The 26916-nt window shown below is 48.3% G+C and overlaps 1 long non-coding RNA gene across 11 annotated transcripts in view; it reads right to left on the bottom strand.

Annotated features, from left to right (window-relative positions):
* LOC116283906 (uncharacterized) overlaps positions 1 to 26916 on the bottom strand; it is a 194003-nt gene that overhangs the window by 67231 nt on the left and 99856 nt on the right. For all 11 annotated transcript variants that reach the window (XR_012060577.1, XR_012060569.1, XR_012060568.1 and 8 more), the window contains one exon: positions 1374 to 1503. This is a non-coding gene — a long non-coding RNA (uncharacterized lncRNA). The remainder of the gene's footprint in view (positions 1 to 1373; positions 1504 to 26916) is intronic.

Here is a 26916-nt window from a genome sequence, read left to right as displayed (position 1 = left end):
ACTCCAGGGTACTCCTACCAGCCGATGTGTGCTGCTGAAACTGTCCACACCTTTGTAAGTAATCTCCTTCTGAAACTGTCTGCAAATTACCCAATTTAAGCATGTGATTCGTTTTCTGACAAGACTCCGACTCATCTACCGCCTCCGTTAGGGTTGCCAGATTTAGCAAAATAAAAATACAGGCTGCCCAGCTGGAATTGAATTTCAGATAAATAACACTTTTTTTTTTTAAGTATAAGCAGGTGCCAGTATTCACTGTTCATCTGGAAAATTCAAATGTAACTGGGCATCCTGTATTTTAACTGGCAACTCTAGCCTTCACCATCTGCTGTAAAAACATCTTGGGAATCTTGGTGAACTTCAGCTGATCCTTGAAACAACCAAGGTTAATGACAGCCTCAGAATCTCAGTACTCGTGATGCAGAAACGATCCTAGTTTGTAGGGCGGTTCTTGGAATTCTGTACATCTGTGTATGCATGTGTAAATGTGTGCATATATTGAGAGAGAGAAAAAGAAAGAATGTGAGGAAAGGTGTGAGCAAGAGAAAACAATGGGGGGAAAAAGCCTTAAAAGGAAGGATGGGGCTGGTTCTTCAAGAACTTAAATCCAGTGGTGACAACAACCTGGGCCTTTGAGACGTTCTCAAACTGCTGGAGACACAGTAAGAGTTCTGACCCTCCTCTGCATTAGCCAGATTTTCTTACATATCTTTTATAGCTGATTCTGATGAATCTGGCTCTCTGGGTTTGCTTTGTCTCTTAAAAAAAAAACAAATCTCCTGAGATGCATATCAAAGAATAAAACTGGACTCCAGGAATCCTGCTAGGCCTACCAACTTTAAGCCACATCTGGGTATTATTTCATATTCAATTTACAGAACAGATTCTTAATAATAAGATGAGATAAAAAGACTCAATTTAATTCCCCTTTTCTTATATTTTTCTTGCAAAGAAAGAAAGAAAGAGTGAGAAGGTGAGTATGAGGAGCTTTGATAGTTCAAAATTAAGTGTGCTGGAAAAAATGGAAAAGTTGTGGCTCTAGTAATCTATAGTGAAAAAAATAGAAACATTATGCAATCACCAAATAAGTTATTATTTTCCATAGCCTCCAGCTATTATAATTTCACTGGGTGCCTTAGAAGCTATTATTGTTCTGGGAGATACTCCAAGGCTTGCTCCAGGATTTCACAAAGGAAAATTTGCCACAAGTCTAGAAAATGTTTGATGAAGTATGACTGTAACTGCCTTTTCAAGTCTGTGACCAGGGAAGGCACCTGCGTGGATGAGGGAAAAAAAGGGAAAGTGGCTGTCACGTGGGCAGTGAGTAAAAACAGCTCTTTGTGCCTTTCGAGTTGGAATTAGAAAGAAAATACCTTAATTTTTCTGTCTTCCATGGCTCTCAAATGGCGATTTCATAAGTAGGGTTCAGCAGAGTGCTTAGGCAGTGACATCTGGTTTCAATGTGGCTAGTGGCAAACATCCTCGCCCTTCTTAAGCCAAATCCTAGAAATGACAGAAAATGTAAAAAGAATATGTTAACATATACCTATGTAAACATACTCAAACGTAAGAGGGGCTCTCAATGGACAGAGAACTATGAGAGCTTCGCAGATGATGGAGAGCAGAGAGGACCACGCTGAACAGGAAGACAAGCCTCAAGGAGCGTGCAAGACGGTGTAGCCATGGAAAGAAGACACAGCCATGAGGACTAGCGTAAGAGAACCCAGGAGTCACAAGGGGACTGGGCAACTGATGGCATCATTAGCTGGGGCAGTGCCAGGGAGCAGCCACTGGGTACCCCAGGTGTCCTCACCGCCAGCCAGGCCCACACGAACACTCGGGAACGTGAGCAGGTTTGCTCAGAGCAGACGGTTCAGCCAGCATGCCTTCAACAGGCACATGAAAAGATGCTCAACATCGGTGAGGAGGGTATAGCTCAGTGGTAGAGTGTGTGCTTAGCATGCACAAGGTCCTGGGTTCAGTCCTCAGTACCTCCATTAAAAAAATAACAATAAATTAATAAATAAAGATAAAGCCTAATTACCTCCCTCCTCCCCCCCAAAAAACCAAGGATAAAATATTGGGCTTTAAAAAGAAAAAAATATATATCTATAGAAAAAAAGAATAAGAAATATTTTAAAAGTTTAAAAATAGAGTAACAATACAGATTGTCAAATAGAAAATATACATTAAAAAAAAAGAAAAGTTGCTCAACATCACTAATCAACAGGGAAATGTAAACCAAAACCACCATGAGACGTCACCTGGCACCTGTCAGAATGCCTATCATCAAAAAGACCACAAATAACAAGTGTTGGTGAGGATGTGGAGAAAAGGGAACTTTCATACACTGTTGGTGGGAATGTAAATTGGTGCAGCCACTGTGGAAAACAGTATGGAGTTTTTGCAAAAAAATTGAAAACAGAACTACCATAGGACCCAGCAATTTCACTCCTGGGTATATATTTGAAGAAAACAAAAGCACTAATTTGAAAAGATACATGCACTCCAATGTTCACAGCAGCACTATTTACAATTGCCAAGATACAGAGGCAACCTAAGTGTCCATCAACAGATGACTGGATACAGAAGATGTGGTGTATATATATATATATATATATATATATACACACATAATGGAATAGTATTTGGCCATAAAAAAAGAAGGAAAATTTTGCCATTTGCAGCAACGTGAATGGACTTGGAAGGCATTATGCTAAATGAAATAAGTCAGACAGAAAAAGACAAATCCTGTATGATATCTCTTATATATGAAATCTAAAAAATACAACCAACTAGTGAATAAAACAAAAAAGAGGCAGACTCACTGATACAGAGAACCAGTTAGTGGTCACCAATGGGGACAGGGAAGGGGGAGGGGCAACCTAGGGGTAGGGGACTAGGAGGTACAAACTATTATGTACAGAATAAGCTGCAAAGGATATACTGCACAACATGAGGAATAGAACCAATATTTTAGAACTATAAATGGAGCACAACCTTTAAAAATTGCAAATCACTATATTGTACACCTATAGCTTATATAATGTTGCACAGCATCTATACTTCAATAATTAATTAATTAGTGTAAAAACCCACCCGGCTTTCAAGGATGTGGCCCCAACACCCCATCAGCTCAAGTGAGGCTGGTGATTATCTGGCCCCCACCACAAAGCATCCCAGAAATTTCCCAGAGATTGCCTCAAACCGTGCATGGACACTGGCTTGTCTACTTCCAACTCTTCATAGTAATTTTGAGTCATTATCTATCAAAATTCTTCCTATGTGCCTCCTGGCTTCAGGCAGTCTACATCAGGGGCGTCCATAAAAATGTTAGCCAAACCCATGGTACAGGCAGCAATCCACCAGAAGCCTTTCTCCAGGGTAAGTTGGAGGCATGAAATCAGTGCTCTTTGAGCAACGGCTGTATTAGCTGCAAGTCCACCTCACTTGTTAACATTTTTGTTTAACCCGCTCACAAGGCACTTAGTCACCCTGAGCCTCGGTTTCCTCTTCCTGCCTCCCAGGACTGATATGAGGATCAAATAAGATAACACAGTTTGCATAGTGACTGGGATACAGAAGGCGTTCAATAAATGTTCATTATTTCTTTTTGCATTTGGGGTAGTCAAGGGCTTTCTGGGGACTTAGTCTTCCCGAAGCCCTCTTGGCCCATATCTTACTTTTATCTCAGTCCTTGGCTATGCCCTTCCCTCCTGTCTTTTCCTTCTATCCTCTGGAGTAGAGTTTCTCTAAGAGCCTCATATCCAGGCACGTTTCTCTCCAGAGATGCCTTCTCCTTAGATTGCTATAATTTTGCTTTTAACATCTCCGTTTTGTCTTATGTCATGTCACCGCTTAGATACTCTGACCACAGGACTGTACCTATTTTTGGTGGGCATTTCGGGATATGCCTTCTGAGATCCACAATCCATTTTCTTGTCATTCCCAATACTTCACTGATGAATCTCTGGGGAGGGGGCAGTCACTTTATACCAAGATTTTCTCTTTTCCATTTTACCAACTAAGTTTTTGGTTGTTGGTTAGAGTCATTCCAGAATAACCTGTCTTGCCTCCCAGTTTTCCCTGCCTTGCTAGGAGCCGAAGCTGTCGGCAGGCAGGCGTGTCATTAAGGAGCTCTGCTTTGGGCGGAGTGCGGCTGGCTGCAGAGGTCTGGGGAGCTGCCGATCCAGCCCAGCCCCGCCACTAAAAGCCCTGACACAGAACAGGTTGTACGGCCCACCTTGCAGCCTCCCCAGAACATTCCCCACTGTGCTGCTCCACCCGGATCCGGGAGTTTCCGGGTCACCTCATTCCATAGTGTGATTCTGTTTCTCATTCTTTGAACATGACACCCTTCCATGTGTATTTCAGATGAGTTATTTACCTGACCTGAGGGCACTTTCTGAGACTTCCCCTTTCACGTTAAAATTGGGGGCTGCTTTGATTTTTCCGTGTGTTTCTTTTCAAATTGAAATTTAGCTGATGTATCATATTACATAAATTACAGGTGTACAATGTAGTGCTTCACAATTTTTAAAGGTTAGACTCCATTTTATAGTGATTATAAAATATTTGCCACCGGGAACTATATTCAATACCTTGTAACAGCCTATAATAAAGAAGAATATGAAAAGGAATATATATATATGTGTGTGTATGTATGTGTGTGCATAACTGAATCACTATGCTGTACACCAGAAATTACCACAACATTGTAAACCAACTATACTTCAATTAAAAATGTTTAATTAAAAATAAAATTAAATATTTGCCGTATTTCCTATGTTGTACAATACAGCCCTGTAGCTTTTCTTAAGCCTCATGGTTGTACCTCCTGACCTTCCCTGGGTTTTATGCCCTTCTCCCTCTGTCAAGACTCAGCGAGCTGCCTCGCTATCAGGAAGCAAGTCCCCCTGAAACACCTTCATCCTCTCCGTCATGAAGTGCCTTCTTTCTCCAGCCAGGACCCATCCACCCTGCCACCAGAAACCCTCCAGTCCTCCACTTTCTCCTGAGCCCCAACAGGTGAAAGGGGAAATGACAGTGCTGAGCCTCCAAACCCTTCCGTTCTTCAACTGGGGTTTCAGACTCCAAGGCACATCCTAGGTTAACCGAGAGGCTCCATGTGAGTCTGCAGAATGCGGAGGGGCTGGTCTCTCTGGCAGACCTCATCACCACCCCGCAACCCCCACGGAATCAGCCCTCGCAGACCCCGCTGACCCACCGTACTGACTCAGCACTCACCTTTCCCCTGCACACCACTGGCTTCTCATTGTGAGCGCTTTAAATTCTTTCCCTGAAGACTCTGATCAGCCCAGTGGGCAACAGGGCTAGGGACCCCCAAGAGCAGCCATCAACCAAAAACAGACCCCAGCCTCCCTGTGCCTCAGGGAGAAGATCTTCAAGGTCCATTTCACACTGTTTCCCAAAGATCCACGACAGAGTCACACCCCAAATGCCCACAGCAGTAACGTGCTCACAAAAAATAACTCTCCTGGCTTCCTTTTCTTCCTTCTCCCCTTCTCTGCATTTCCAAATAAACAAATTGCATTCAGGTCAGCCTCAAGGTCTGCTTCTGGGGAACCCAGCCAAAGACATGAGCTCACTCGTGACATCTGCTCCATCTGCCTCAGTACTCACCATGCAAGTCTGAACCAAAGCTGTATGCCATGTTACTTTCCTAAAAAATTACCGAAACCTTATTGGCTTAAAAAGAACACAGGTTTATTATCTTACAGTCTGTCAGAGGCCTCAATGGGCTAAACGCAAGGTGTTGGCAAGGCTGTGCTCCTTCTGGAGGCTCTAGGGAAAGAATCGATTTCCCTGCTTTGCTCAGCTTCTAGAGGCTGCCTGCGTTCCTTGGCTGGCGGCCCCTTCCTCTAACAGAAAGCCAGCTACACATGCTGAAGTCTCTCTCTCTCCCTCCCTCCCTCTCTCTTTGAGACTCTTGGCTCTCTTCTTTCAGGACTTTTGTGATTACAACGGGCTCATCCAGATGACCCAGAATTAATTTTCCCATCTCAAGATCCTTAACTGAATCACGACTGCAAGACTCCTTTGCCATATGAGGTAACACATTTGCAGATTTCAGGGGTGAGGATGCAGGTATCTTTGGGGGACATTATTTTGACTGTCACCAATATTCAAAGACCCAAATTATACCTGTGAATCAAGACTACTGTCACCACTTGCCCTGCATGGTCCATGTGGAATGTTGGATACGTGAATGAGTTTGAGACAGAAAAGAGTTTCTATTAGACCTTTCTGGATGGACAAGCTTCTTCCTACCTGGAAGAAATTAAACCAAAACCAAAAACATCCTGTCTCTGTCGGCTGGGCGAGATCAAAGGAAGCTTGGAGATGCCGAAATCCAAGCATTCAGTTTTGATAACGAGCTCTGAGGGTGCCAGTGGGCAACATACAGACCCAGGATGACAGCCCAGGCCTCCTGTGGAAACACAAGTTACTGGGGAGGCTCCAGTGTCTGAGCCTGGGCATCTTCACAATTCCTCAAGAGCCAACTCTCCCCTAGGTGGAGAGAGATCCGGGACCAGGTCAGAGCCCCCATGCCCTTCCCATGCTGCCTTCTCAGGGATCACAGCTGGGCGCAGGCGGAGCCTGCATCTGAGCACTAGGTCTCTGGGAAGGGGGAAGCAGAGCCTTCTCCTTGTGCTGTTCACACACAGAGAGAGTCAGGGAGCAGGAGCTAGGCAGGGGAGACTGCTGCTTCCCAGCTCGCAGTGGTGTGAATCTATTTACAGCCTGGGAAGAGGAAGAAGCCAGGGGCTAGGGCAGGGGAGGCACGCAGGCTCAGCAGAGGGAGGGAGCAGCACCGAAAATCTGCTCAGCCCTCAATCATTCACATTCTCCTGCAATCTGTCTTCTCAGGAGCTGGCAGTGTTAAATCCTGCGCTGTTGTTTTAGGTGCCCCCTTGCATTCCACACACCTCTTTTCCTCTCTCCTCACCCAATTATGCAATTATTACCCTCATCCCCAACTGGGGTGCCTGACTACAAAGGTAGCAGGGCGGGGGCTGCCTCTCCTGCAGCAGAGGATCCCAAAGAACCTGCCTGCTGGCCTCTGGGGCACTGCTCCTGCTTAGCTCCTGCCAACCAGAAACATCCACGTGCAGCAATGCCCTGAACCCAGGTCTCCTCCGAAATCCCCATCCAACAGTGGCAGGTGGGCACTGTATCCCAGCTTACCCAGAATAAGGCTGGCCTGGCTGGCGAAAGTAGGTTGACCCCCTTAAGCTTTCTGAGGTTCATTTTACTCACCTACAAAATGGAAATGATCCAATCTATCTTGCAGGGGTTTTTTTTTTAAGGTTTAAATAAAGTAGTTAAACCTTGGTAAGCTATTTTTATCTCTTGAGACCATATGTTTATTTTGACTAAGTCAGTGCTTCTGAATTAGTGGAGAGACAAAAAAAATTAAGTGTATAATTTAGGCTCAGGAAATCAATCTTTGCAGGACTTAGCTGTCCTAGACCTTAGGGATGCCAAGATAACCTGTCTCATTACCAGACCTTTTGTCTTGCTGCTGCCCCTCCAGAGGATTCAAAAACAATTCTCTCTTCCTAGCTGGTGACTTCCTGTCTCTCCTCTCAAGAGAGAATTAGCTTCACTATCTGAGTCAGGAACGTAGAGCAACGGGGACCTGTGGACAGCTAGTCATGTGACAAGGCAGAGGAGAGATTAAATCAGGATCTTTATGTACACGAAGGGATGTTACCCAGAAGATGAAAAGGATTGCTGCACCTTTACATCTCGGGGTCTCCTGGAGTGACTGTGTGGTAGGGGGCATAGATTTGCCCATTCCTCTGGTCCAGTGCACGGAACTGGGACCTACATTGGAGATTCCAAGAAGGGAGGTTTCAGTTTGGCCCAAAGAAGGACCTTCTAGCATCTAGAGCTTTTATGACACTGTGCTTCCTTAGGAAGGGACAGGCTGACCTTCCATATTGCTAGACCTGTTCACTCAACAGTGCTTTGAACGTCCAAGCATTGTCTGGGCCCCACAGCCTTTTCTGGGGGATGCTAGTCCACCTAGCTCTGCTACATTTAGATTGCTGTTTTACGCCAGTGCGTTTTGAGGTTGTTCCTGTGTTAGGGAAGCAATTCAAAATAACACAAATACATTCTTTTTTTCCTCCTAGCTCATTTACTAAAGTACAAGTTTTTAGCAGTGGATAATAAATTAAAACCTCCTTTAACACCAACACATATATATGTTTCTGCTCCAAATGAATTTACCCTGTAAGAGCAGTAGTTCCATTATTCCTTAAGAGTCTTGATAAATCCACCATATTGGATCCCCTTTGTTAGAATGAAAGATCCCAAAGTCGTGAAAGAAATAGACTTAAAAAGGTGGGCCCTACAGAATCTCTAAGAGGCAAGTGTTAATCAGCAAGATGTTACTTAGGTGGGTATCCCTGGAAGCAGACTCTGAAACAGAAATTCAAAGGCACATGATTTGCGGAAGGCAGGTCTTAGGAGAAGGGGAATGGAGGGAGCAGGATGGGGCAAGGAAGAAGCTGGGCTTGGCGGTGGTCCCTGTTGGAGACAAGCCTCAGCCTGACCCCCTGAGGGTTCCGGAGGATAAACTGCAGCCTAGCATTGGTCCCACTTTCAAACCAGGTGCTGGCCATTTGTACCCCTGTATGGGTTAATCATGGGATACCTCTCAGGGTGAGATGAACCTCAGGTTCAGCCAAGGGCAATCTTCTGAAGAAGGAACAAAACCACAAGCTGTTAGCAGCCAACACTCACAGCAGCTGGGGGCTGGGTACATCAGCAGGTAAAGGGAGTCTGGAGGGCTTAACTCCAACTGTGGGCAGAATTTCAGTCTTCTTCCCTGGAAGTTCCCCAGCCCCAAGCAAAATCAGAGGATAGAGACGGGGCCAGCCAACGGTATAAGCCAGAGCATCCAGGTATCCAATGTGCCAGGACACCCAGGGACACCTGTTTTAGACTGGTCTTTGGTTGTTCCCTCCTTCCTAGGGGTCACAACTGACACCGCCCTGGCCCCCGATTCCTCTGCATGCCTGCCAACTCCCAGGCCCTCTCTCCTGTCTCAATCCTGGCTTAGGTTCTCTTGGCTACCAGTCCAACCTAAGGCGAGTACTCTGTCCTGGGGGGGTCCTCATCCCTCCTGGGATCTGGTCTGAGAGACTAACGGAGTCTTTAGACTTAGGACGGACACAGAACATTGCAGCTTGAAGGACCTTCAGAAACTCGTGCAGACCACAGAGTCCATGTGGGGAAGGATCTTAACACATGACTCCTCTAGTCTCTTAACATAGAGCCCAAAGGTTTTACAAGCACCAGCCAGCTCAGATGTCCACTCCTGTGGTCAGAGTTATAAGGTACATGACGCAGTCTCTCCTTTGCAGGGACAGTGGGTAGAAAAGGCCATGAACATACACTCATCTGACCCAAAGACAGCCTAGCCACTGGCTGGCCCAAAACCAATGAGATTTTCTCCCTCAAAGATGTGAAATGAGATACACAGAGATTATGGTTAACAAGGATGGGAACCTTGACCTCCTAAAAAAAGATCATGGTGTAGAGACAGGCCAGTGAAGGTCCTGTGGGATTCCAGCAATACCTACAAGTCAGGTACATTCATAGGTTAAGAGGTCTACATACAAGGATGCCATTGATACTTATGGAGGCAAAAACATGAAAATTTATGGAAGTTTCTACTTGTCTAGACTGTAGAAAACACAGTCCTTGGGCCCCCTGCCCAAAACTGGCATTTTGGTAAGGTATTTTAAATTCTGCTACTTTCAAATGACAACCAACCAGCTTCTCAATTAAAAAAAAAATCTAGGTTGCCTATGAACTGAGTGAGGAATGGTGGAATCTGTCTAAGGAGCTCGACAGTTTTATGCATTTTGCCATGGAGATTACAGCTACTGCAATGTGGGGACGGGGGCTGGCTGGGGGGGTGGGGGGAAAGCAAGTGCCCATTAGGCATTCCGTTCAGGCAACTGCCCATTATCCAGTTTGGGGATTTTTCATGCCTCTGGCTTCTCCTCCCTTCTACTGTCTGCCCTTTGGTCACATTACAGATCAAATTAGAATGTCTTTGAGAGGATAGCAGGGGAAGGGACAGGTAGAATTCAAATTGGTCAATTTTGCAGCTTGTTCGCAATTCTAATATGTGAGATCAAAACCAGAGGCTAATGTAGGGGTTTGGATTATCAGTAGATTTCACTGAATCTATACCAGACCTCCCCTCCATTCCTAGAGAAATTGGAGTCTGATGAGGATTCACTGTATTTCACATGGACGGCAGGGCTCAGCACACAGAGGCTTGAGCAGAATCCCAAACACAACTATGTTATAAGGTTAGAGCTGGGAGGGGCCTTAGAGAGAGAGGATCCAGGCTTGGAAAACTGAGGCTCAGAGAGCTGAAATGAAGCGCCCAAAGTCACACTGCGAGATGGCTGCTGGGGGCCAGAGGACAACTTGAGAAGGGAATTGAAACCAGTGCACTCGAAATTCATAACTGTGGTTGGCTGACAGGTGAAATATTAATTAAATGTGCCCTTTTCTGATCCCTTCTGGCTTCTTGTTGGGATTCCATACCACTGAGAACTAAAATCCAAGTCACCCACTGGGGCACAGATGCCCACAGCGCTGGGAACAAAGCCCCAGCCCTACAGTTGCAGAAGAACACAGCTCTGAGGGCGTGGGGGTGATGTGGCTGCGACTTCTGGCCGCCCCGCTGGTCACCAGGCCTGATGTGGCTGGTTAGGACAGTGTCCACTTCCTCCCTCACCGTTCCATGTGCCCCCCTCCCCACGCTGCGTGCTAAGTCTCAGAGGACAACCTTCCCAGGTGGAGGAGGACTGTTCTCCAGTCAAGGGTGCACGAGCTCCCCTGCTAGAACCTCCAAACAAGAACACACCTCTGAGTGTGAGACTAGACAGACCGATGCAAAGAGACAAGATCAGGTTTTCCTTCTACCTAACTGGAGAAGAGCAGCGTTTAAAGATCAAGAATGAGAAGCCATGAGTTCCACTGTACATACACACGCATCATCATCAAATCAGAGGGAGGACAGAGAGAAGACAGTTCTCCACAAGGTTTGCAGAGAGCTGAGGGAGCAGAGGAAGGCTCTTTGCTGCTCTTCTGGAGGTTTCCAAAGGTGGCAATCTGACCCAAGAAGCTCGCTGGAGCTAGAGGGTGTAAGGGAGCTGGTGCAGGGGAGAGGAAGGAGGCAGACAGTACCTTCCCCAGCCGTGGTGTGGTGGGGGGATGCCAGTGGTTCCAAATCCCCCAGTGGGATGAGCCAGCACGAGGCCTCGAAAGCTGCCAGCTGAGCGAGGTAATTCAAGCAGACACACCAAGAATGGGGACAATTTCTGCGTTGAGGATCAAATGGAGGCATGGCTGGTCTGGTTCTAAGGGAGGTCTTTGGAGACCAGACCACCCATCGGCCACACCCCGAGTCTGAATTACATGAATAACATGCTTCGGGCTGTCCTCCTCCTGTCCCCGTGTGGGAAAGCCAGCCCACCCTCCATGCAGTACCCAAAGCAAGGGAGGAGGAGGAGGCTCCCTCCCAACCCACAGCCAGTCACAGCACACCCCCACTCACTGCCTGCTCCTAAGAGCCTAGCAGTGTAGCAGAACCAGGAGGAGAGGCACATAGTCCCACAGGGGCATCCTGGGCTGCAGTGGCACCACGATGTAAACTGCAGGCCCTGAGTTGACCCAGAGATGACTAGAATCATGACAGTGAACTGGATGAAGTTTCCCGCCGTCCAGCAGAACCGGAGCTGGTTCCGTGGAGGGAAAGGAAAGTTCCCTTGCTGTGCTTGGTGTCTGGAGGGCTGTACTGACTGTGAAGTTCCCTATCCAAAACATTCCCAGTGGAGCAGGTGGCTGTCCTTTGTCTCCTGAAAGCAAAGTAAGAGGATGTGGCCTCAAACTGTAGCTGAGGAGATGGCTGGAACCACCCACCAGGCCTCCAGGACAAACTGGTGAGAGGGACTGGCATCCTGGGAGCAGCTAGGATGGCCCGCCCTGCTGTCAGGGGCGCCACCATCCTGTCCACTGAACACAAATTCGGCAGACATTTCTAAGGACTTCAAGCCTGGGAAGACAGCCTCTCAGATCGCTCTGAGAAACTGCTCAGAAGAGGCAGCGGAGGGGCCAGGATATATATACGAGTTTTTGCAACAAAGACCAGGTAGTCAGAATATTAAAAGATGACTGTTAATTAAAGAAAACCAGACATCTCAAGTTACAGAATTTAGAGCTTTTCTATGTATGGGAAGATACAAAATCTGGGCTCATTGAAATCATTCCTTTGACATGCACCTAGCTGTCTAGGGCCAGTATCCTGTTCTTTCCCATCCTGAGTTTCCTCATGGGGCACCACTAGGGGTGGTGGCGGAGGCCAGGCTGCCTGCTGGTCTGCATCGTGAGTTCCCTATGATTTTACTAACATCGGGGCGGCAGCGGTGTCTGATGACTTGATGGCCGCAGCATCCTTTGTTTACTGACATGGCAGCCAACATTCTTCATGGACAATCCTCAGCAGATTTCCTTCCTTGGAAAGTCTGCACAAGGAGGAAGTGTTAGGCGGCTAGGACACACCAGCACAGGCACTTACATCTGGTCGCCAAGATGCCAAAGCCCTTTCCTCCTCAGCCAGGTGCCTCCCGGCAGAGCTAATTAGGGAAGCCGAGAGCCACCCTCAACCCCTAATTCACCCCCTGCTCCTCATATGCCCTCCCCCAGGTGCTTTAAGAGTGGGACAGTCAGCAGCTGTGCACACAAATGCAGCCCCGTCTGGGAACAGGGACCCCCCGAGGGGATGCAGCGGTGGCCTCCGGAGGGGTCAGTGACAACTGTGTAATCGGGGAGCGCCTTGTCCAATTGGAAGTCCATCCTCTCTTTGAACCACGCACCATCCCCCCGCCGCCCGGGGCTGGGTTGTGTTCTTCCCTTGGCACATCACACCAGCCCCTAAGGAGGGCGACTTGCTGAGTGCAGCAGTGTTGACACAGCAGAGTCGCTGGACACGTTCCGGGAAAGCAGGCCCCAGCATGTGAGATGAATTTTCTCTGAACCATGTGGTTTCCAATGTGTCAGGAAAACAAACTTGGAGAAGTCTGTTTGGCTTGTGTGCCTGTGCAGACCCCCCTTCCGGAGCTGGAAAGACAGTTGGCTGTAGCCCCTGTTGCCTTAAAGCAAATAAACAAAAAAAGTCGGTCCTCACTGAGTCTGGTGCTCTGAAACCAGAGGCGTGGACAATGGGGGCTCTTTCAAGGGGCAGCCCTAGTGGCCACGTGACCGGGCCTTTGTGCTGGAGGAGCCGGGGGAGGCTGCCTCTGCCCTGGGCACTGGGACCATGCAGCCTCGGTGCTGAGCTGCTGGCCCTCCCCTCGGCCCGTCTGCCTCCAGGCCCTGGGCTGCTCCTCTTCCTCCCAAATGTCTGAGTTCCTGTTCCCAAAATAGCTTTGCAGGGGAAACCGCCAAGACCTGGGGCCTCTGCAGTGAGTGAATTCTCTGTCCCGGCGAGGATGCAGGGAGCAGGCAGGGCCTGGGTGGAGGGAGCAGGGGGAGGGGCTGCCTGTCACTCCTGCAATTCACAAGCCACTGCCGTTCACCAGCTGGGGAGCTGCCAGGAGGGCCGTGCACACGGTCCCGTGCTCCTCACCCTGGAACTTGTTTTCCCAGAAGAGCGAGGCGAGGCAGCCGCCCAAGTCCAACTGCTTTCACTGCTTTTCCATCCTGCAGGAAAGGCACTCAAGTGTGTTGACCTTCAGATGAACTGGCAGGAACTCCTCCTTTCTCTCCAGGGGCTGTAGCTCAGGCAAAGGGAAACACCCTCACTGCTCCCACCTCCCACCTTCCCAGGAAATGATGCCAAAGAGACGCCCTTTGTTTGTGGCAAAAGAGAGTGGTCTCAGCTCCTTCGGTGGGGCAGGCGGGGCTGCCTTGAGTCCTGGAAAGGGTTCCTTCTCAGCGCCCCGGGTGCTAGAACTCCAGCAAGGGGCTCACTCCACTTGATTTCATTACCATGATGCAGAGTGGGTGTCATCCAATTCTCTAGGCCAGGGGTTCTCAGCCCCAGGTGCACACTCAGGTCACCTGGGGACTTCCTGACAAGCCCTTACACAAGCCGCCCCCAGAAATCAGAATCTCTGGGAGGTGGGACCAGGCACAGGTACTTTCTAAAACTCCCCAGGTGGTTCCCTGGTGCAGCCAAGTTTGAGAACCACCAGTTTCGCCGTCCTTCTCAAACTCTAATCTCTATAAACCACCTGGGATCTTGTTAAAAACATTAAGTCCCAGTTCAGCAGAGAGCAGGGCCTGAAGTTCTGGAGGTCAGACAAGGGGTGCTGCCACTGCTGGTCCGTGGAACACACGCCAAGTAACCAAGCTTTAGGAGACCTCAGGAGTCTCTAATAACACCCTGTACTCCTCCCCGGCTGATCTGAAGGGAGCAACAAGCAGGTGAGATTCGCGAATCAACCGAAGACGTTCGGTATCTCGGGTCGGGCTGGCATGCCCTGCCCACAACAGGAAAAGCCTTCCTGCCGCCTGTGCTTTTTCTGATCCAGAGTCAGTCGCCGCCTTAGAGAGTAACGGGAGAACCAGTATCTCATCATAGCAGGCTTCTCACAGGCATGCAGGCACAACACGTCAGAGCCTCTGGGACACAAGAGCCGGGCATTCCCGACTTCAACGCTTGAGTCAGAAGGGCTGGAGCGATCAGGCAACACAGGCAGGGCTGGGGACACACTACTCTCCCCAAAGCTCCTTCTCACTGGTACAATGGGACCAACAAAAGGACCTACCTCACTGGACTGTTGTGATAATTCAGTAAGACGGTGTGTGTACAGCGCAGACCACAACATCTGGTACATAGTTAAATAATAAATGCTGGCTGCTACTATAGTTATAGTAGTAGTAGTAGTAGTAGTTGTTGTTGTTGTTATATGCATCCCCTAGGACGTGGAAACACCTAGCATAATGCTTAACAGAGAGTGAATGTGAAATACTCTTGTGAAACCTAAGCAAAAGCAAAGGCTAGGTTCACTTTTTCTTCTCCGCCCCCGACTTTCTCTTTTTCAGGGTAATCCATCAGCCGTTAGATGGCTTCCATCTTCCCCTCAGGAAGGTTCCTTGGCCTCAGCCCTAAATTTGCTCCCTAATCTCCCCCCAAATGCACAGAAAATGTTTTGAACGCAAATTCCCCCGGGAGAAGGACAGCCAGCATATCTGCTTGCTTTCCTCAGAAGCGATCTTTTACAGAGGTTAAAGCAGAATAAACAGATTCAACACGGAGGCAGATCTGTTCTTCACTCTTATATCCACGATGCACAGGGGCACCTGCTGGAAGTAGGACCAGTGACCAGGAGAAACCCCAGCACCCGGTGAGAGAGGACAGGGGGGCCCAACAGAGGCAACACTCTCGGCCAAGGGCCAGCAAAAGAGGTGGGGGAACCAGGGACCACGCATGGCCTGGGGCTTGAGCTCCCAGAGGCTCCCAGGAACACTCTACGGGAGGCTTTGCCAGGAACTGAAGTCCTGCATTGCCAGGTGGTGGGTGGTGTGATTAGTGTCCACATCATCTGAGGTGTCACCCTAGTCTGGATGACCCAGGAAGTGCTGGGATGTTTCTCAGTTGTGCCAGTTCATCAGGATGAAGTCTGCATTTTGCACAGGGCCCTCAGTATGCACCCCTGTCCTCTTGCTCTCTTTTTTTGTCTCTCCGGGTTTCTGTCTTCCCTTCCATCCCTCTGCTCCAGGTCTGTCTTTCTCCAGCCCTCTCCCATCCCCCAGAATGCCTGACCCTGGACAGGCACGCAACAAGTATTTTTTAACTTCGTATTATATGGAAAGGTCAAACATACACAAAGCGGGGCAGAATAACATCAGGAACGTCCGTGTGCCCATCACCATCTTCAACAATCCTTCATATCCCCTCCACTGTTCCCCCCACATCATTTTGAAGCAAGCTCAGACATCGTATCACTTCACTCATAAATATTTCAGAAGATGTCTCTAAACGATAAAGACTGTAAAAGCCACAACCAGGATCCCATGAACACAAGCCAAACAAGTCAGCAGTGATGCCTTAATATTATCAAACATCAAATTCCTGTTCAAATTTCTCCAATTGTCCAACTGACTTTTTTTTACACTTTGTTCATTCAAATCACCTCAATATAATCAATTAATGTGGTCTGTTAATAAGGGTCTTAACTCTCCCGGGTCCCTTTTAAGCTGTAGTCAACAAATGTTTCAGCTGATCACATCCTTTCTGTTTCCCCTTGACTCTCTGTTTCTTCCAATTCCCCTCAGTATCTACAGCCATCTTTCTGTTCCCCACTTGGGTTTCTGTCTGCCCACGAATGTCTGTTTTGATCTAACTTTATCTCTGTTGAATATTTTTCTCTCCGTGTGAGTTTTATCTGTACCTAACTCTCTCTCTCTGCCTTGTTCCCAAGTCCCATCTGTCTGTCTGTCTCTTTCTCACGCACACACACACACACACACCCACCCTAACCACACTCCCACGCAGCCTCACCTCCATAAGGTCGGTAAGGGGGCCCTGCACACATCGACTAAAAGTACGTGAAGATCTGGGTCCCTGAATGAGATGTTAGTGCAGCTTTACCGAGGCACCGTCTGCTTTCCGAGCTATGCTGGTGCCCGGCTCTCTCTGAGACCCTCTGGTTACTGAGTGCCCCCTCAACAGTCTACACACAGGAGATGGCCGGGACCAAAACAGTACAGAACGCGAAGGCTGACGAGTGCTGCACAGATGTCCGTGGCGTTTGTTACTCTCTATCTGTTGCTCCAAATAAAATTTCTGAAAGCTTACCCATCAGTGAATTCCTAAAACAGTGTCTGTAAAAAAATTAAAAAGCTGTAGAATGCTTGTCAACCAAATGCTATTTTACATCATTCGTAGGGCCAGCACTCAGTGTTGAAAGAAATCTTTTACAGAGTCTTAAATTATTTGTTAAGAGCTGGAGGCAACCAACCCGGTGTTTTTCCATCCTTTTCAACAGTGGAATTCTTTCTGGAATAAAATCTTACATAAAACTCTAACATATAAAGGGGAATAGAAACAGAACTTGGTATGTGTGAGATCGGGGGGGGGTGGAGGGAGAAGGTTATAGAAAACACGTTAAAAAAAAAAACAAAAACTGACCTGATCAAACTTATTTTGGCAAGGAGTGACCCGCCTGGCCAACTGGGGGAGGAGACCCCCATGAGTAGGTGAAATGGTCTAGAACCAGCAGCAGCCCCAGCTCTCCACTGAGCGCCTCCTCCCTTAGTCCTTACAGGCAAGTGCAGACTTTCAGGGAGGCCCTGGGTCTGGGGCTTTTTGGTTTTTTGCAGGCAATCATCCTGGCAAATGTGCTGAGCTGAGTAGTGATTTTGGCAGATTCAAGTCCCAGACATCGCTGGAGCTGCGGGTCCTCTGTGGTCCAGGCCAGAACCTGTCAGCTGACTCTCTGGCAAATGACTATGACAGGGTGACTTCAGAGTCTAATCGCCAAGGTCAGAGCTACAGAAAGTGAAGCAGCCTCTTATGGGAGGGGCCCTGAGCTTGTGGAAAGGTGGGTCCACAGTGTTTGCAACCGGAGCTGGAGAGTCAGAGACAGAAAGAGCGCCCCTCCTTGTTGAAGCAGACAAGCTTGAGGTGGAAGTGCCAAGTGACCCGAGGGAGCACGGTGGAGGGGAGGTGCCAGAGATGTCTGGCCAACCGCTGCACACCTGGGCATTCAAAGAAGCCACAGCCAGCAAAGCTGGGCGTCCAGAAGAGACTCCAAGTTCTTCCTGGCTGGCTAGGTGCATCTCCACTGGGGTCTGCTGCTGGGAAAGCTTAGGGTGCCCCAAGGCAGCAGAACCTCAGTTCACAAAGAATGTCAGTGACATGTAAGCTCGAGGGAGAATTATGTTATTCTGCGCAGCTCAGAGACTTGAGCAACACCTGAGCTTCAGGACCAGAGTGACTGCATGTAGCTCCCAGCCCCACCACTCTTCTAGCTATGCTTCAGTTTCCTCACCTATGAATCAGCATGACATCACCGACCCGGTTCACAGAGTATCTTCACATCAGTTATCTCTCAGAAACTTGGCGAAGCAGACAGTGTGACGCTCGCTTTATCAATGAAGAAACTAAGCCCCCAGAGGGGTCCCACCCCGTCCCCTGTAACGGGTGAGCGTCCCCGCTGAGCGGATCTTCATATGGTTCCTGGTCCACGCTTTCCCATCGCCCCGCGATCATGCTGCCTCTTGTCTAGTCTCCAGTTGGAGAAATGAGAACACAGGGGCTGAGAAATACTGCATTTCAAAACAGCCAAGATTCAAATTTATAGAGAAAGAAACTAGATTAGTCATTGCCTGGGGCCGGGGTGGGGATGGAGATTAACTGTAAATTGGCACAAGAGATCTCACTGGGGGATGAAAATGTTATAAAACTGATTTACGGTGACAGTGGCCACAAGTCTGTAAATTTCCTAAAAAGCACTGAATTGTATACTTGAAATGAGTGAGTTTTATGATATGTAAAATATACCTCAATAAAGCTGTTAGCAAAAAGCCGAGATTAAAGAATATGTATTTTCTTAGGAAGAGTTGTCTGCTTTACTAAATCGTATTTGGAAGCCATTAGTATTAGTTTGTTTCCTTTACAATGTGTCATTATTGATTTGAAGAAAGCAAAGATCCACTTGGCTCTGTAGTAACCGTTAGCAACATGGTTAATACCGGCTTCATTTTGTTCTCTTTGCTGTGAGACCACAGGTCAGTACCATGAGCTGGGTCACTATTAGAAGTAATCCACATAAACAGCTGGCATGGGGCGGTGGCACATGGTGGGTTTTCATAAACCGCAGAGTAAGAGGCCTGGAAACTCCTCTGTACCCCACCATCACAAGGCAAGTCATCAGTCTAACTGTAAAAGGTGAGCTCCAATGTGCGGCACTGTGCGAGCCTGTGTGACCATCAGCAACACCAAAGAAAGCACCATGCCCCTCCTGGCACTCAGTACATCAAAGCAATAAAGCATCTTATTTCCACCTGGCCCACTGTGTCCCCGGGACCTCAGCTGTGCAGCAGGAACCCTCCTCCTCAGGAGACCCTACCCCGCCCGCAGGTCTCCAGCCTGGCTGGACAGATCCTGGCCCTTTAAAAGGCTCCATTCCTACCCACCATGCTATCGGGGGAACACGGGGCGATGTTCCGTCACTAATTCTTTCCCACAAAGGACAAGGAGGGGGAAATTCCAGCAGGGTTGTATTTTGAGAAAGGACAGCATCTGCAGGGCTGCAAATGTGGAGATTACAGCTGGTGTTTTCTGGTGGCTGATTCTCCTCCTCCATTAGATTAGAACAGGAAAAATGAGAGAGCGGTTCTTTGCTGCTGTTCTGTAAAGGAGGTGACTTCTGAGGTTCGGAGACATGTACATTTGTGTGACTGCACGTTGGTGCTACTTGGTGCCTGGCTGGGAACAGCCAGTTTCCATGTTGGCACATGGTGGGGATTATCAAGGGCTTTGCCTCCCCCTACCTTGTCTCCAGAGCCAGCTGTGTTTACAGGAAAGAGAAAAGAAACCTCAGAGGTGTTTGAGACCCTTTGCACTGTCTTAACTGGGTTCCTCCGGAAACAGGGAAACAGAGATTTGTGTGTAAGTAGTAGTTTATTTGGAAGGTGATCTCAGAAAGCATCAGTGGAGGAGAAGGGGAGTGGACAGAGAAGCAGAAAGAGCCCAAGCAGGGCTCAGTAAGAAGCAGGTCACCCCGGAGCAACCACAGCTTTGGGGAAGGAAGCTGTAAGAGACTGCACAGAACAGATTCTCAGATCTGAGCGTGCACAGAATCACTCAGATGGTGTGTGAAAACAGGCGGCTCAACCCACTCTCGGAGTTTCTGATTCAGTAGGTCTAAAGTGGGAGAGAGAATCTGCATTTCTATCACGTTCCCGGGTGATGCTGAGGCTGCTAGTTCTGGGACCACTCTGTGAAACTGACAGTGAAGAAGATGACTCAGAGTGGTCCCACCCAAGGATGAGGAGATGAGGTATTTATCTACTGCTTCCCATCTCTCATTGGCTGAAGGCTGTCCTGGGATGGTTAAGTCCCTGGTGCCCTGTGTACCAGCCCTGCGTAGCCCTGGAGCCAAAGAAAGTCCTCAGGTTGAGAGTAACAGGCACTTGCCCTAAGGAGCCACGGGGCTGTGTGGGAACAGAGTGCGGAGGCACCCAGAAGCATGCCACGCCACCTTCAGGAGCAGTGCATCTCTCAGTAAAATCTCCATCCCTAGAGTTAGACGAAAGACTACTAAAACACAGTGGCACAAACAGGCACGTGACAAGATGCTCAACTTGGCTAATTACTAGAAAAATGCAAGTCAAAACTGCAATGAGGTACCAACTCACACCAGTCAGAATGGCCATCATTAAAGTCTACAAATAACAAATGCTGGAGAAGGTGTGGAGAAAAAGGAACCCTCCTAACATTGTTGGTGGGAGTGTAAACTGGTGCAGCCACTATGGAAAACAGTATGAAGAGTCATTAAAATCCTAAAAATAGAGTTACCATATGATACAACAATCCCACTCCTGGGCATATACCTGGAGAAAACTCTAATTCGAAAATGTACATGCACCCCAATGCTCATGGCAGCACTATTTACAACAGCCCAGACATGGATGCAACCTAAGTGTTCATCAACAGAGAAATAAATAAAGATTGTGTACATATACACAGTGGAATACTACTCAGCCATAAAAAAGAATAAAATAATGCCATTTGCAGCAACATAGATGGACTAAGAAATTATCCTACTAAGTGAAGTAAGTCAGAGAGAGAAAGATAAATACTATATGATATCACTTATATGTGGAATCTAAAATATGATACAAATGAACCTATTTACAAAATAGAAACAGACTCATAAACAGAGAACAAATCTATAGATACCAAAGGGGAAGGATGGGGGAAGGATAAATTAGGAGTATGGGATTAACAGATACAAACTACTATACATAAAGCAGATAAACAGTAAGGTTCTACTGTATAGCACAGGGAACTATATTCAATATCCTGTAATAAACCATAATGGAAAAGAATATGAAAAAGCATATGTATATGTATGTATAACTGAATCACTCTGCTGTACACCTGAGACTAACACAACGTTGTGAACCAACTATACCTCATAAATAAATAAATAAGACACAGTGGCACAAAAAAAGGATTGGTGCCTTAGCTGCTCTTACACTCAAAGCTATGTGACTTCAAACAAATCTCTCATCCTCTCTGGACCCTCAGCTGGAAGACTTCCAAGGCCCCACCCATCTCTAGAATTCCCTGATTCTCTGACAACAAGATGCAAGCTACCACGCTCACCATGGGTTGTGAAAAGATCTGGCAGAGCTCAAAAAACACCAGTATTTACATTTGCTGCCCCTGCCCCGTCCTTCCCCCAGGATATGACCTTTGTCCAGGCAAATGCTGCCTCCAGAGTGCCAGGGAGTGCCCCGCAAGTGCTCAGGCTCCCTAAAGTGGGAATCCTGCAGGGGTGGGGGGTGGTCCTCAGGTCCTGGCCTCCAGGCGACAGACTCACCACCTTCCTTTCATGTCCTTGACAGGTGTATCAAGCACTAATGAGGCACTTAGTCTCAATCAAGGAGGACTATCAGAATATGCATTTTCTTCTAATGGGTTAAGCAGTTAAAATAATAAGCTGCTTCATCTTTCCAATTGGAGTAAATTGATGTATTATGGCAGACTCTGTTCTGCTGCTTCCCGCCTTTCCCAGGGCATCCCGGCAATGACCACCGCCTGGTGGTTGACCTCTCTGGGCACCTGTGTGTAAAAGGCAAGCCTGGGGCTTTCCAGGGCACTAGAAAGGACAAACTGGCCTTTCCAGTGTCAGGGAAGCTCACGCTCCTGCAGCTGGTATAGAGAAACACATGGGACTCAGAGTCAGACAGACTGTACATCTTCTTCCAAGCAGCCAGATCCCCTTTTATCAGAAACAGTTCCCCAATTTTTTATAGAAATTCCACACTTCCAAATTCTTAATCCCAATGGTTTAGGATGATAAGATCCACCTGGTCCCAGGTGAGCCTCATCAGCATATTTCATAACATTGGTCCAGTAAGAGGCAGTCCAGTGACAGCCAGTGAGGACACCGCCAGTCTACTAAGGGAGTTCCTACTCCAAGTGGCAGAAAATCCCAGGACCAAGATTTTGGGTCTGCTCACAATTTCCTGAGTTAGATAGAAAGAGCACTAAAAATGAATAATTTTATTAACAATCCTGTGATGATTTAAACTTTTTTAAGTTAAAATTTAAAAAAAAGAAAGGGCACTAAAACACAGTGCCACAAAAATGATCTGTGCCCAGCTGCTCCTGCACTCCTGGCTGTGTGACTGCAAACAGATCTCTCACCCTCTCTGGACCCCTTGCTGGAAGAGTGCCAAGACCCCATCTGTCTTGAAAATTCCCTGATTCTCGGTCCAGAAAAGCCCTGCAGTCTGACAACGAGATCCGAGTTACTACCCTCAATCAGAGCCAGGGTACAGCCCCTGTCTCTGGGCGGGGTGGTCACATCATCACCCTGCCTGACTCCTACAAACTCAGAGGTGCTTGGGAAAATTTCACAGCAACCCCTTCTATTGTCAGGATCCTCTTTACATGTATTCCAAGCATCTCCGCTGAGGTCCCACCACACCCTGATTGACAGGTCTCAGATCACACTGAATTAAGAGCACTTACCTGCCTAAGGTTTGTTTTTTCTTCTCTTTTCTTTTCTTTTGCCACAAGTGTCACCTAAGCAGGCCACTGAGAGAGAAGAGGGGTGATGCTTCTTGCCCCATGCTGACCACAGACAGACCTCTGTGGGACTGGCCCAGGAGCGGCTGGGTATCAGTCTCAAGGTCTGTGGAATCCCCTGCTCTTTACAGCAACTCCCTTCCAGCCCCCAAAAGCAGCCGTGGCATGGCTTACAGACCTGGGAGCCTGCCCCGAGGCTTTGCATGCTGAGATGGGTCCAACTCACTCACAAGTCAACAGTGATAAAGTCAAAAGGGTCCCAAGAGATCCTCTCATTATATTTGAGGGTAAAGTGAGGCCAAAAGGGAAAGTGGTTACTCTGAGTCGCATGTCAAGTTAGCAGCTGCTAAGCCTCGTTCCCCAGTAACCTTCAGCCTAACCAGTCAAGTATCTGTAACATCCTATCAGCCTCTTTTCCACTTCAAGCCTTTCCTTCCCTCCATTTAAGCAGACCTGTCAAGTAAGTTCTCTTCTTCAGGGGCCAAGTGCATCTGTCTTCATAAACATGATTTTTTAATTTAAAAAGTGTCTACCAGGCATGATTACACTTTAATTTTCCAGCCTTTGCTTATTTTTCCAGGGCCTGATCTAAAGCCCCAACTTTTCAATGGAAGGGGCAAGAAAAGGTCTTCATATGAGTCAGGGCTCTCCAGAGAAACAGAGCTAACTGGAAATATACAGAAACAGATACAAGAGGAGATTTATTGTCAAAATCGGCTCACACAAACTGTGGAGCCTGAGAAGTCCCACAGTCTGCTGCTGGCAAGCTGGGCAGCCAGGAAGGCCAGTGCTTTAACTCAGCCTGAGTCTGAAGGCCTGAGAACCAGGGGGGCTGACGGTGTAACTCCCAGCCCGAAGTGAAGGCTCTTCACCTGGTGGGGTGACCCCAACCTTCATTCCTGAAGAGCCTGGGCCATTAACAGCCCTGCCTGGATTGGGCCGCTGTAGCTTCCCGCTGACTTAATCACAGGGCATGGTAACACTGAGAGACACCCTAAGGGGTCTCCTGTATTCCAGGCATGCTCTTCCTCACCTCCACTGGACAGCAGGAGTCCAATTTCCCCTTGGTTTTCAAGAGCAGTCACCCCAGCCAGCACAGTGACTCCTTTCTTTGCCTGCTGATTCATGGACCCGAGGAGCCCAATGTGGCCACGTGGCCGTCTTAACTCTCAGTTCAACGGAATCCTTCTTGATTCTACTGAACCCCCTCTGGAACTAAGACATCTAAGGCAGCAGCGCATATAAAGTCACAGGAACAGGAAGCAGTGATTTTGCTAGTGGGTCAGGAGTAATAGTGAGTGGTGCCTCTTCCCATTTCCATCCCTTGATTCCTGGACCCATGAATCCTAGATAACAGAGAAACAGCACCATATATTTCTGGGTGCTGATTCAGAGCATATACAGCCTTCTGGAGAACCGTGCCCCTGCAAGGTATGGCCACCTAGCCGGCCCTGTAACGGAGTCTTCACAAGGCCATCCCACCATCCTATCAAGACAGTTCCTTCATGATGATGGAGAACATGGTCCGACCAGTGAAATCCATGAGCATGGGCCTAGTGCCACACTTCTTTTGCTGTGAAGTGAGTTCCCTGATCAGAAGCAACAAGGCATTTTCTAAGTCCACGGATGGTAGTTTTGGCAGAAGCCTGAGTACTGGGAAGGCAAATCCATATCCCAAGTAAGAGTCTATTCCAGTAAGGGCAAAACACTGCCCCTTCCATGATGGAAGCAGCCCAGTGTAACCAAATACCTTCTTATACAGTCTTCTAGCCCAATTATGTTGGGGCTGAAAGAGTGTCCATCAGCCAGGGTCAGTAAGGGAGGCTTAGCTGATGCAGGTCCAGGGTTCTGCTGATTTCTGAGCTTCACCCAGCCAGAGATCTAGCAAGTATTTGGTTAATTTGATCCAAGTAGATTGATGGATTTAATATTGCAAGCCAAGAATCACCTGTATCTGGGTCTGAAACCCCTCGAAGGGCACTAATTGCTCCTGATTTTTTAAGGGACATTTCAGGAGGTGCCCAAGGATAAGGAGGAGACTGGGAAACAGGGATGAAATGAAGAGGCAGGCTGACATCATGGGGCTTGCTCATCTGGTAGGCACTCTATGGCCGTGGTTCTCTGCATAAGAGCCGGCTAACGGGGGAGAATCCAAGATGGGACAGGGAAGGGAAGTGGTCAGGATTTCTCGATGCTTCTGGGACACAGGTATCCTACTCTTCCAATGAAAGCCACCACTCTGTGGTACTGGCTGTATCCAGGAGCCAAAATTCTTCCTTCTCTTCCTGAACTGCTCAGCCCACGAACAGATGAGCCCGAGGAAAAGTGTCCGGGGCTGTGAACATCTCTGGCTCCTCAGGAGAAAAGTCAAAAGAAACTCCCTCTGCCCGCTCTACTTTGCAGTTAGTCGTTCCAACTGCTTTGGAGACCTTCAGCAGGAAACTTAATGCCAGCGCACTTATCATTTGTGTCCTGCCCACTTGCTACAATGGACTCAAAAGAACTTGTAAGAAAATCACACACGGTAGTTTGGGAAAACTGCGATAAAGATGAGAAAAGAGACTGCGTATTATGTAGAGAAAGAAGAAGATCACTACTTCATTTATGAAAGAAGAGAGTTACTTTAACAGTAATTTAGCTTTGAGCTTCCAGGGTTAGAGAGTAAAAGGGAAACTGGATGAGGTCCTGTCTTGGTCCGTTCCGGCTGCTGTAACAAAAATACCACAGACTGGGTGGCTTACAAACAACACAAATACTTGGAAGTTACATTTTATGATGAGGGAACAAAGAAAGGTAGACAGCTCCAAGGTGTCCCCAGTCACCCCAGGGGTGAGCCTGACCCCTTCCTCATGGCTGGACAGGCAGGACAGAGATGGCGTCCCCCACTGGTGAACAGAGTCCCTCAAGATCTCTCAGTACAGGTGTTGGGGCTTCCCTGACCCGGCAACCCTGGGGGATGATGGAGATGAAGTCAGATCAGAGGGCGAAGTATTCCCCCAAACACCCCAGCATATGGGGTTAAGGGCCAGAGTCAGCCCTCCCAGGCCTGCGCTCGCAGGCAGCCGCCAAATTAAACAGTCACCGTGAGTTGTCCTCGGAGCCCGGCCACGTGACCTTCCTCAACTTTGACCCGAGGTTTCCTTGCCTTGCACGTGGAGGAGTTTTCTCTCTAAAGTCCCTTCCAAACTCAACAGTTCTGAGCTTGGAGTGAGAGTGGAAATGTCTTAGAGGGTGTCTCAGGTGAGTCTCCCTAGAAGCAGAGCCTAAGACAGGGATTCTGTGCACAGGAGAGAAGGATGCAGGACAAGGAAGGGGAGAGGCGAGGCACTGAACTTATCTGGTCTCAGGTGAGTTTAGGCTTGGCCTAAGCCTGATGGAGGCAGGTGCCCTGGAGCAGAAATGCTACTACAGAGTTGCCCCACCCTCGGCCTGCCCCGGCAATTAACAGCTTTGCACTCCTTTATCAGTAAGTCAGTCTTCATGGGCTGCCTTGCATGGGGTGTTCATACCTCCTGGGCCAGGTGGGCAATCCTCCAGAGAAGGGAGCCACAGCCACTCCTCACAGCAGCCGGGGGAGCCACCCACGCCTGGGACCTGCAAAGCTTAATTCTCTCAGACCTCTACGTGGAAGAGACTGCTGAGGATGAAAGAGACATCAGCTTTCTGTCAAGTCCTCCCCTTTCACACAACTAACTGAGCACCTGCTCTTTGCCAGGCACTGTTCTAGGTGGTGGAATAACAAGGCTCAATTTCCCAAAAATCCCAACCAATAGTCTGGTTATGGTCCCTCGACCCCCAAGCCCTCAAGAAGGGCTGGATCCCTGCTCTAGGGAGACCCTACCCAGGGGAGAAGGAATCACCAGCTGCTGGCAGGCATCTTCTGAGCCAGGGAAGACGGCAGGAGAAGTGGTTCAGGGTCACAAGCGCTGGGTTTTGAAACGTCTGTGGGACATTCAAGCAGAGATGCAGCAGCCACACTGGTCCAATCTGGAGGCGAGTCTGGCCTCACTCTCCAGGAGTTCCTGGCCAGGGAGCCTGCTGTGCAGCCGACTGTAGCCTCCATATGTTCGAGCAAATTCTCCACT

Source organism: Vicugna pacos, chromosome 17 (genome assembly GCF_048564905.1).
Source record: "Vicugna pacos chromosome 17, VicPac4, whole genome shotgun sequence".
Classification (NCBI taxonomy): Eukaryota; Metazoa; Chordata; class Mammalia; order Artiodactyla; family Camelidae; genus Vicugna; species Vicugna pacos.
Note: the sequence above shows the minus strand (reverse complement) of the source record. Positions and strands in the feature narration are given on the sequence as shown.